Raw genomic sequence first — 12,671 nt, forward strand, 5'->3', positions numbered from 1 at the left:
AGATATCTTCAAACATCTTTAGCGAAAGAGTCTTTCAAGACATCCGCGGTTGTTTAGTTAAAGAGTAGAGCAGAATTAAGTGTTGAACAGTGTTCTGTAAAGTAAAAATTCTCCGTCAGCTACATAAAAGTAAGAACATCTGTCGTCGGTGAAACGCCGCTCCTTACTGCAGAACGTCTCTCATGGATAATGTGCAGCAGCGCGGTCATTATGGGGAAAAAAACACAGACAGGCTGATCAGGAGCCCGACGCGAAGCGGAGGGATCTAGATCGGCATTTTCTGAAATCTGAAAATGCAAAACTACTGATGCTGATGGATTATCAGAAATAATTTCAAAGTGACACAGACACATTGGATATAACCTTATATATGGATATATGGATAGCAGGGTTTTTATCATTTTAATGCCATTGAAGACAACTTTTGATCAGACAACGACAAAGGTAAGACATATTGCCGAGTTTGCTACCTAATGCCACTTGTTGTGATGTCTGTTTTTGTTTATAATGTTGTGAGTTCTGATCATGGAGTGATAATATATATACCTATGGATTCTGTGTATTCTCACGATGCTAATCGATATGTTGGATGCACAGTTACGATAAGTAATAAGGGTGTTATACCCAGTGCTTGAATTGGAATAAAAAAGGTGCCAGTACTCTAAATCAGCAACTCTTTCAAGTCAATTTATTCATACAGCCCAAAAACAAGTATTTGGTTCAACGTCATATAGGATATCCTATAATGCTGGTGGGTTTGTCTCTTTACTGTATATTTTAGAAAGGCTCACTGTACTTAAACAAAATGACTCAGGGTGCATCTGAGATTGGAGGGGGTGCAGTGGTAAAGTGCTATTTTAAATATTGAAGTTAAATGCATCAATCTGGTGCAAAATGAAGAGATATATGGGTACCTCTTAACATCCATATGAAACAGAAATGTAAACAGATTTACTTTTTCTTTATGGATATAAAAGAAACTAAAGCCTGACTCCTACTGGCGGCTGGTTAAATGACTCCTCGTCCCTGAGTACACTCACCATCTTTCAGCAGGAAAGGAGAGAGGGAATCAATGGAGCTGCCAAGGAGGACACAGGGGAATCCAGACGATGGTTTATGGGATGCAGAACTTGGAGAAGGAGGCTCGACCAGAGAAGGCTCCCCGTCAGACAACATTTTTAACACAGGCACAGTATTTTCTGTATTTGCAGTCGGCTCCTTGTCCGGCGACAACCGCTGTCTTTTAGCACTATTATTAAGCCAAGCTAACTTTTTCGAAATGCTGAGGTTATGAGATCTGTTTTCTGCTGAAGTCTATTGCGGTGGCGCTTCATAGATACCGGCGGCATCTCATGACGCATCTAGGTACGCTGGGCATATTTGTTGTAATGCTTCATCTTACTGGCATCTTACCGGCATCTTACCGGCATCTTACCGGCATCTTACCGGTACTCAGTAAGAAGTGCCGGTACTGCTTACCGGTGAGTACTGACCCAATTCAAGCACTGGTTATATCGTGTTTTTTGTGCTAACAGCGTTAGCATTTCTTTGCCCAGGGCTAATTCAGAGGCTCAGCGTTAGCCTTGTGTTTTTTTTTGCTAAAAACGTTTGCTGAATTTCTTCCCGTTACATGGATATGAAACATTCATGGTTTATTCAATCTTAAGAAGCCCTCAGACACTGTTGCTTGCAGATGTTGTGGTTTCGGACCCGCCGAAGGGTCCGTGGGGCTTAAGAGGTTAAATCAGACTTTAGTTACACCTGAGTAAATTCAGTGAAGGTGATTGTCAAATGCCAACAATCGGGCGAGATATTTGATAGTGCGTGCTTGCAAAGACAACATATTTATCTGCAGATCCCTATAAAGCATATTCATTACTTGTTATTCTCTAATCGTTCATTAAAAACTGTATATAATGGCTATTTTGCACATCCCTTTCAATATTTCAATATTTTCAAAGGTTTATTGACATATCATATACACAACTACGGTGTATGCAATGAAGGAAAAACTTGGGTCACAGGTTCCTCAACAGTGCATTACAAGACATCTATCAATATGTGTGTACCTCCACCATTAAACTGTGGTATTCTGCACATTTCTTATTCTATCTACATACAGGGGCGGACTGGCCATCTGTAGAATCTGGAGAACCACAGAACGGCCGGTCGTCAAGGGCCGTTGACGGCCGGCCGGCCCTTTAAAAAAAAAAAAATAGTTTAACGTCATCATTGAAGTTGCGCTGACGGCCGACAGAGGGCGACAGCGGCCGCTAATGCAGTTGTGTGGTTCTTATCTGTCAAATAATCACCCACGAAGAAGAAAAAAGGCCAGCCACACAAAGAGAAGGGATTAGACGCTGCGGCTGACAGGGAGAATGAAAAAACATGGACAAAAATCAAAGAAAACGAAAAGAAAAAGGTGGTGCCGAGAAGGCAAGAGAAAAAAAGGTGAAGTCACTCGCAGGTGAAGCATATAAATGTCGCAAATTGACAGACCTTTTTGGCAGCAGTGCTGCTACAAGCACTATCAGCAGCAGCTTAGAACAAGTGCAAGCTAATGAAGAGGATGATGAGGGCGCGAGGTCAGATATACAGCCAGCCTCCTGCGTTCATGATGAGGGACAGAGTTGAGCTGGTGGAAGAACCAGCTGAACTGGCACATACAAGTGCAGGGCAAGAGCAAGAGGTGGGTGAGAATTATCCGTTGAACTCAGTGGCGTTTTCTCCTGGAGGCCAAGGGAAGCCAGGCTTCCCCTGTTTTTGTTGGATTGTAGTTATAATTGTAATAAATAAATAAAAACACTTCGTTTAGTTTTGGTAATTATTCTGCCGGCCCATCTCTCCCCCATTCTCATTGAGTATTTTACAAAGAGTGAAACAGCGCCCCTCTAGATGTTATGGTGAAACAGTAGATTGCACTCTGTTGCGAGAGGAGGATAGCCGAAATTGGCTTCCCTTGGTGAATCTTTTTTTAGGGATTGACCAATCAGATGAGGCTCACGTCATGCCTCACAATCCAATCAAATTGGATCAACTTCAGTTCGTACTATAACTGTCATCACCGCCCAACCTCTTAAGCCCCACGGACCCGGTTCCGGGGCCGAAATCGCGTCATTTGCAGGAAACAACATCTAAGGAACCTTAATATTTAATATAACGGGAAAAAACTAATTTAACTGATCTTTTTCATTTTTCTTTTAAAAAAAAACACACAATGCTAACACTGACCCTCTGAATTAGCTCCGAACAAAAAATGCTAACCTATTACTGCACCGAAAATCACTCCTAGCTCCATTATTACTTATCCTAGCTGCACATCCAACACATTGTTTATGATCGTAAAGACACAGAATCTAACGGTGCCCACCTCAACACTGAAAGATACAAACTCGCGACGGTATCAACAAAAACGTACATCAAAACATGTGACGATAGGTAGCCTAAAACGCTAACATGGCTTACCTTGGTTTTTGTTGCCCGGGCCTTCATTGCAACGTGGGTGTGTCGTTTTGGCACCCCGTCGGACATTTCCTCAGACAGGGGCTCTCAGTTCACGTCCGAACTCTGGAACGCCGTGGCAGGCGGTTTGGGGGTTAAACTGCACAGGACTACCGCTTACCACCCTCAGGCTAACGGCCTCTGCGAGCGCTTCTATCGCTCCATGAAGGCGGCCCTCAAGGCCGGCCTTACGGACGGTAACTGGGTCGGCAAGCTGCCCTGGGTGATGCTGGGCCTTTGGACCGCACCTAAGGAAGATCTGCAGTGCTCTACAGCGGAGATGGTCTAGGGTCAGCCGCTGAGAGTTCCTGGGGATTTCCTCCCAAATACATCAGCTCCCTGGTTTGCCACGGCCCAGCGGGTTTTCCTGCGAGACGCAGCGGAGGCTTTTGCTCCAGTTCCGACTACTCAGCACGGTGCGCCAAGGTCTCAAGTTCCTGCGGAGCTACGCTCGGCTGGACACGTTTTCATCCGTCACGACGCACACAGAGGCCCCCTGCAGCCCCCTTACGATGGACCTTTCCGGGTTTTGGAACACGGTGACAAACACCTGGTGGTCGACATGGGCGGTAAGGCTGAGCACGTCTCTGTTGACCGGGTGAAGGCTGCTCACTTGGACGTGGACCAGCCGGTGGTGCTGGCCCGGCCGCCGAGACGGGGCCGCCCCCCGGCTTTGATTCCTGTCAGGGAGTGTGGACCTGTTGTTCCGGTCCCTCCTCGGACGGGGGCCGCACAGGCGGAAGTCGCTGTACCGACTCCGGTGCGCAGGTCTCGTGGGGGCAGGCGGGTTGTTCCTCCCCGCCATACGGATTTGGTTTACACTTGAATTCTGGGGGGGCTTGTGTGGTGGCAACATGTTTGACCATAATTCACCTTTTGTATCGTGTAGCCACGCGGACAATTTAGTGGGAAAACTTAGCTTTAGCTCTTCATTCCTGCCTAGCTTGTCACCTTGAGCAGACGTGTATTTACCTTCTTCATGTTATCCGATAATAAAGCGGACACTCTATTCTCAACACACCGCCTCCGACTCCCTTTCATCTGCACTACAGATGACAGCTTTGTAAATACTGAGTTAATAACTGGAACTTTTCACAGAGCTTGCTTCAGTCAAACACCAGTCAACATTCAGCTTGTCAAACAAGAGCGTAGCAGGAAAAAATAAGAGATGGAATGAGCAACTGCGCTGTCATATGTGTGGGCTGGACCTGTATAGTTTAATTTACAGGAAAGGAGTGAGCAGAGGGTAGAGTTGTCCATTCTTGTTCTGTTTTCTCTGACTATCTTCCTCCTGAACACCCTCTCAGACTGTCATTTGCTCGCGCTACTAAAGAGACACGTTACCATGGAAACCAAACAATGGTGTAGCTGTATTGAAGTCCGAGTGGAAACAGTAACACTTTGCGCGTTATGTTAGAATGAAACAAATCGGTCAATTAGTCAGAAATTGGGATAAATGCGGGAGAAGTATGACCCCAGGAGGAAAACGGGAGTCTCGATCCCGCGAAAATCGGGAGGGTTGGCAAGTATGTCACATACACACGCACTTTTTGGCCCCCCCACTTCTGAAATGAATCCAGCGCCGCTGGTGTTGACCATAGACTGTATATATAAATGGACGTAGGGTCCGTGGCGTCACCCATAGGATTCTGCAGAGTTGCCGAGAAGCCCTTAGTAGTCGGAGTCGGCCACTAACGGCTCGACAGTGACGTCAGAGTTCAACTCCCGCCTACTCCAAATAAGGGCAAAGAGGCGGAGCCGAGGCGGGACCTGCTGCCACCAAGCTGAACGTTCCAGAGCTAGCTGAAGCTACCAAGCTAAGCTAACATGCTCCCCATCTGCACACTGCCGTGGCATTTTATGTTTCTAAGGTAAGCGGACATGAAACTATTCAGCAAAACTATAAATAATAATAACCTAAGTTATTGAGTTTTTAGGATAATACTTCAGAATCTTAAAATCCCTTAACGTTTGTATGCAATTGTGCTAAATTCAACACTGGAATCAAGCAAATATTAATATGTTTGCATGACATTAGTTATTTATATTTTGATATCACTTAATTATACGTTTAATACATTTAAGTCAAGCTAAGGTACATGTGATGGTAGCTAGTTAGTGCTCTTACCTGTGAGGCCTCCTCCAAACAGCATAATAACAAGATTGTATCATTAAAACTAAGTACCAGTTCTAGATCCTTGACTTTAGACAAACAATTCAAAAGACAACATGTAGGCCTATTTAAAGACAATCTTTATTTGAAGGTGCCTCTTAACCTGATATATTAGTTATCCAGTAATAGTATTGACAATCCAAAAAAACTGAGCAACTCAACAGTCAACTTTATGTTTCTTATTTTCTAAAGCATTTGTTATTTTAATTTTCCCCCTTTCATATTCTGTGTGGACGGATTGAGACAGCGTGGTGTCCATAGAGCTGCAGAGACTTTAGGGAGAAACCTCCGTGTGGTGGACGTCCTGTCTGTTGGTTTGGAGAGGACTGAGGGTCTTTCCTCAGCATGGAGGACCAGGCCTGATGGAGGAGCACATGCTGGGCAAAGCTGCTACCAACTGCACAGGCCTAGTCTGTCACGTTATTTGAGTAAATGTGCTTAAATACATTTAATAGGTTCACACCTTCTGTCCATATGTTCCTATTATTTAAAACATTTGATTAACTTTTGGTTCACATTTCAATAAATTGTATTTGTATTTGCACTCCTTTTGTCCATTATTCTTACTGAAAATGTTAGATTACACATTCACATCCAGGGCTCGACATTATAAATGGCCCGCTGGCCCGGTGTCGGTACCAGATGTGTTCGGGGTACCAGATGTGTTCGGGGGCCGTCTTTTACAAATGACGTCACCTATTTTACGCATTGTGATGGCCAAGGTTCTTGAACGCCTAGTGAGTGAGCAGGTAAAGGTGTTTTTATGTACAAATGACATCCTGTCTAAACATCAGTCAGGCTTCAGAAAGCAACATAGCACCATCACTGCCACAATGAAAGTGGACAATAAGTAGAGTTGTGCAGCCCTATTTATTGACCTTTCCAAAGCGTTTGATCCCGCCGATCATCGCATCTGGAAGCAGAGGCTAGTCAGTATTGGCTTATCCTGCCATGCAGTAGGGTGGTTTGTGAACTACCTCTCTGAAAGGTCTCAGCGTGTTCATTTTGATGGGCTGTCTTCTGAGTGGTTAAACATCACTAATGATTTCCTGACTTCTGACTGCTTTGGATATATAATTACACCACAATAAGGTTTTACTATCACAGTGCACTGAGATTTGTGACAAACTGTAAAGCACTTACGCATCACTGTACACTGTAAACCAAGGCGGTTTTGCCATCACTTACTGTACTGAGGCTCAGTCACTGGTACATTTTCATTTACAAAGCCATGTTGGATAAAGTACCATCTTATATCTGCTCCCTGATCTCTCGGCAAATTGAAAGTACTTATTGCCTGAGATCTCATGCTGTGGTTTTATTAAATGTGCCAAGTGCTAGGACTGTCTTAGGGAGAAAGCTTTTAGATGTGCAGCTCCACTAACTTGGAACAGTCTGCAAAAAGAATGGAAAATTACCAAGCTGGTACCACTACATGTTTTTAAAGCTTGGTTGGATGCTCCACAGTCAGATGCTGTTGGTACCTGTACATGTGGATAGATATGTAAATTGTAATCCCTGTCATTTTTGCTGTATGATGTCCTTTTGTTGTTGTGTTGTTTATGTTTTTATGTCTTCATGTGGAACCTACTGCTGCAGGTCTCCCTTGAAAAATAGATCATTGATCTCAATGGGATTTTACCTGGATAAATAAAGGTTTTGTATTGAATGTCGAGCATTAACTGCAAGTCACTCAAATGCATAAACTGGGGAATAATTATGTTACAAGTATTACAGAAAACATATCCAAGTGTAACAAACATCCAGTATTAACCTTACTGTTTTTTACTAACAGTAACCAACTAATAATTTTCATAAAGTGCATATTTATTCCAAACTCACAATATATATATATTAGACCCTCCAGAAAAACGCGGGCAAAAATCCTTGATTATGCGGGCTAAAATCCTTGATTATGCGATTAAACATGCGGGGGTTTTATGTGATTTTATGCGGTGAAATTGCGGGAAGTTGCGAAATATGCGGAAAGTTGCGAAATATGCTAAATATGCGGGGAAAAAGAATAACAATTTTTTTAAATATTGGGCTGTCTTATTTATTCTCTCTCTCACACACAACCTGCCACTAACGTTAAACCCCTTTACTATTCAATTAAACACATTCAATGTTTATTTATTGTAAAAGCAATTGGGCTATTTTAATCTCACAAACACACACACACACACACACACACACACACACACACACACACACACACACACACACACACACACACACACACACACACACACACACACACACACACACACACACACACACACACACACACACACACACACACACACACACTTCTCCGCCCCATTCTGTTTTCATTTACTCGTTCGTTATCTGACCAGCTTCAATCTTGTAGGCTACTCACTTCGTTTTTTGTAGCCCTCGAAAGGGTTTTGGAGGTCGATGCCTCGGTGAACGTGAGTTGTTTGGCTTTCTTGTCCGCAGCAGCAGAAAGCATTTTCGAATGTTTGAATGAATCAAAGTGGGTCGTCACCGTCGATTTTCTCTTATGCTCCAACACACAGTTGTACAGGGTGCAGAATAGTTTCCGCCCACTTTTTGCCCGGTCTTTAGTAGAAATGTTCGTCGGTAAATGACATGGATTAGATTTTTTCATCTCGGTGTTTTCTCTATCGTGTGAGCTCCACACGTTCACTCTATACAGTGTTGTTTACATTCTGTGATGCGCGAGCTGATGACGTCACGTCAAGACGAGTGAACTTTTTTTCCCCTCAACTTTGTGTGGAAAAATGCGGGGATTATGCGGCCTTTTGATAAATATGCGGCCTTTTAAAAATCTGCGCCATTTTGCTGATTATGCGGTAAATTCTGCGATCGCAGAATCGCGTTTTTCTGGAGGGTCTAATATATGTAATAAAACATAATGCACAATGGTACACAGTATCCAAACTCTTTAGGCACTGGTCAGAGGCATTCATGTAAACCAGATCACCAGAATCCAATACTGGTAAAAACGTTGCAGAGATCAAATGTTTCCTTGACTGAAAGGAGAAACCTAATTTTAAAACAACATGTTCAGTGTGTGACTTGAACGATAAGTTCTGATCAATAATAAAACCTAGATATGTGTATGTAGTGACCCTTTCAATGTCAGTCCCTTGAACAGTATAAATGTTGGGGAGAAAATAAGTTTTTTTTTTTTTTGAACTTTTTGCCATTTGAGAATATCATGAGTTTGGAGTTGTCTGCATTTAATACTAACTTGAGTTGAGATAAATGGGATGGAATAACATCAAAGGCAGACTGGAGGAAATCAAGACTTTGCTCTATAGAAGAGGATGGACAATAAATAACAGTATCATCTGCTTAAAAATAGAAAGCAGCATCTGAAAAATTATTAGAGATGATTTACATATATGGAGAAATTATTGGTCCTAATATGGAAACTTGGCACACACCCTTTCAAATCAAATCAATCAAATCAAGTTTTATTTATATAGCACATTTATAAACGATTTTTGGTCGAGCCAAAGTGCTGTACAAATAATAAAAATACCATACAGTAAAACATTTTACAGCTAATACAACAGCAGTTTGTTCAGAATATCAGTATGAGAAGAAAACAACACCCTCTGTCCTTAGACCCTCACATCGTACAAGGAAAAACTTCCAGAGAAAACCCACAGTTTAAAGGGAAAAATGGGAGAAACCTCGGGGAGAGCAACAGAGGAGGGATCCCTCTCCCGGGACGGACAGACGTGCAATAGATACCGTGTGTAAATCGAAGAGATAATACATTTTACAGCATAGGTAGTCCAAATGTTAGGAAATGCATGTGTCTGTAATAAGAAGATGAATCGACGAAGATGTCAACAATCCTGTGGGAGCCTTCAGGGAGGCTGCAAGACGAGACCCAGGCAGGACCGCAGAGACGGGTTTAGCCACGACCCGAAGTCCACGACTTAATCTAGAACTCAGGATAGAGGATCCAGGATGCGGGACCACAGCAAGAGGATCAGCCTCAACTCAAGATCCCAGCGTCGATATAGACACAAAAGAAGAAAAATTTGGCTGGGTTAATCGGAACATGAGAATACACAGATACAGACAGACAGAAGGAAGAACAAGCACTCCCTTTGGAGTGATTTTTTTTAAATATTGAAGTTAAATGCATCAATCTGGTGCACTTTGAGAGTAAAATGAAGAGATATATGGATACCTCTCAACATCCATATGAAACAACCGTAAACAGATTTACTTTGTCTTTATGGATATAAAATAAACTAAAGCCTGACTCCTACTGGCGGCTGGTTAAAAGACTCCTCGTCCCTGAGTACACTCACCATCTTTCAGCAGGAAAGGAGAGAGGGAATTAATGGAGCTGCCAGGGAGGACACAGGGGAATCCAGACGGTGGTCTATGGGATGATGTAGACGTAGCACTTTTTTATGGAAACCTGAGAGAAAGAGAGAGAGAAACATTATATACTGTATGTGTTCATTATATCCACTTTTTCAATATTATTATGTATTGTTTTATACTCACATTGTTAAAAAAAGCTCCAGGCAGGACCGCTGAGACAGGTTCAGCCACGACCGGAATCCAGACGGTGGTCTATGGGATGATGTAGACGTAGCACTTTTTATGGAGACCTGAGAGAAAAAGAGAGAGAAACATTATATACTGTATGTGTTCATTATATCTACTTTTTCAATATTATTATGTATTGTTTTATACTCACATTGTTAAAAAAGGCTCCAGAAGGCCTTGGGGACAGCAGTATCAGGGACTGGAACTGGACAGGCTTTCATCAGCACTTCTCCTTCTTGAAATGCTTAACTAAAACATGACATTTACAATGGGTTCTGCTTTCATGAAAGCTTTTCATATTCCCTCTGGAACATCACCATGCCATGATGAGACAGTATCATTCCATTTGGCTTGATACCTACAAGGAGAACCTACACATGTTCTTTAGTGAGCTGCGTGGGATTCTGCCAGAGGAAACGCTGGTGATCTGGAACATCACCATGCCATGAAGAGACAGTATCATTCCATTTAGCTTGATACCTACAAGGAGAACCTACACATGTTCTTTAGTGAGCTGCGTGGTATTCTGCCAGAGGAAACGCTGGTGATCTGGAACATCACCATGCGAGGGTGCCTCCCAAACTGGGCAAAATAGGGCGTGCACTTGGTTGACCTCTGAAAACATAAAAATTTATTTTAGTATCTCTGTTGAGCATTGTTTACATCTGCATTTGTTACAACATTGTACCTGCTTTGAGGTGTTAATGCTGGCCACAATGCCCCTCAAGTATTCATCCCAGTCATTCTGGTCCTCTCCGCAGTACTTGGCAAGTGCTTTTTTGATGGTTTGGTTGGTACGCTCATCTTGGCCATTGCACTGGGGATGGTAGGCTGAAGTGATGCATTGTTTTACACCCAGTGCATTGAAAACACCACGGTTGACCTGCAGGTGGTTTAGTGTACACCAGGGCTATTAAACTACACATTCAGTTGGGCCAGATTTTATAACTACAAAATTCAGCTGGGCCAGACATTCAGCGGCCTGTAAAAAGCGGGTAGTGACACATTTTAAACCAACACATATTACTGCGATGAAAAACATGCAATTTTTATTCATTGTTCATCTAAAAAAAAGGTAGGTCAAAAAGTGCATAAAAACACAACAAATTAGCATTATTTTAACAGAATCTGAAAAAAAAGTGCACAGTTGTAGCATTACATTTGTTTGCTTTAGAAGTCAAATATTCAGGTTATGTTTTTTGAACCAGGCACATCACAAAGTGCATTTACTGAATACAATAATAGCAGTCTTGATAAATGTCCTCACATACAAAAAAAACGGCTAAAGAGCTCCAATGCAACACAAAGAGGTAGTATAGCAATACTATTTTTTCACTTTTCAAGTAATAACAAAAAAATCATACGTTTTGGTCACATTTGACCCAGACACATTACAAAGTGCACTTAAATGAATACAGAAAGAACTGTCAAACACTTCAGTGCACAAACCCATAACAAGGGATACAGGTAACTAACATATGAATGAATGAATACTACACTACACGTCTACTATAGTAAACTAGGTGCTTACTATCACCTCATTTGTGATTTGTCATCGCTGACTTTCTCAATGGGAGAAGGAAATGTTTTGTTTTGAACAAGAGCAGTGATTTTTGGCTCATAGGATGTCAATGCAATCCTAAGACAATGGTGAAGAGTGCTGTCAGTCAGGGAGCAACGAGTGCTACTTTTGATTGAGTTCATGTGTGAAAAGCTTGATTCACATGTGTATGTTGATCCAAACATACTGAGCACACAGATCGCTACTTTCTGAACGTTAGGGAACTGCTGTTTTTTGACATCACTCCAAAACTTCGCTGGCCCGTTAGTGCACTGCATGTCAATAAGTTCCAGTGTATATTTCCCATTGTCGATGCAGGGGACCACTTCCTTTGCTCTGGTTGATACGTCCCCCTCTATTGCAACAGTGAAGGGGTAACTGGCAAAGCCCATCATCACGTCTGTGGGCAGAGCAAGTCCATCCAATCGACCGGCAAAGTTCTCTTTCACCTCGCAATGAAATCTGTCATTACATCCGTGATTTGTGCCGGAGATGTGATGTGTTTGGGGAGCGTCGGAAAATGCAGTATCCGACCCGTGCTCAAGTCGGTCGCGAAAAGGTCCAGCTTGACTTGGATCTGCTCCACAAGATCAATGACCGTTTTGTCTCTGTTTACGCTTCCGAGTTGAGAGAGACATTTTTTAGAGTTGCTATCATAGGACCAACGTTACTAGCACCACTAGATGCACTTTCAAAAAACGTGCTGCGTTGTGGTTTGGTGGTTTCTATGCAACGCGGAGTGTTGCGTTCATGGTCTGTACTAGTGTAGGAATTTGGCTACGGGAGGGCTGGGCCACTCGGGAGTTGGTTCTTGGCCGCATCTGGCCCGCGGGCCGCCAGTTGAATAGGCCTGGTGTACACCAATTACCC

General features: G+C 42.8%; 2 long non-coding RNA genes across 2 annotated transcripts; one reads left to right on the top strand and one right to left on the bottom strand.

Moving 5' to 3' along the window:
• Positions 1–5,267: 5,267 nt before the first annotated feature.
• Positions 5,268–6,218, top strand: LOC307022258. Its single transcript, XR_013803343.1, has 2 exons — positions 5,268–5,372; positions 5,922–6,218. It is a non-coding gene; the product is annotated as an uncharacterized lncRNA (long non-coding RNA).
• A 3,989-nt stretch (positions 6,219–10,207) lies between these two features.
• Positions 10,208–11,084, bottom strand: LOC307030682. The gene is made up of 3 exons (XR_013805753.1): positions 10,929–11,084; positions 10,392–10,855; positions 10,208–10,302 (listed from the first exon to the last, which is right to left on the bottom strand). It is a non-coding gene; the product is annotated as an uncharacterized lncRNA (long non-coding RNA).
• Positions 11,085–12,671: the final 1,587 nt, after the last annotated feature.

This window comes from Notothenia rossii (genome assembly GCF_949606895.1).
Source record: "Notothenia rossii genome assembly, chromosome: 1".
NCBI classification, from domain to species: Eukaryota; Metazoa; Chordata; class Actinopteri; order Perciformes; family Nototheniidae; genus Notothenia; species Notothenia rossii.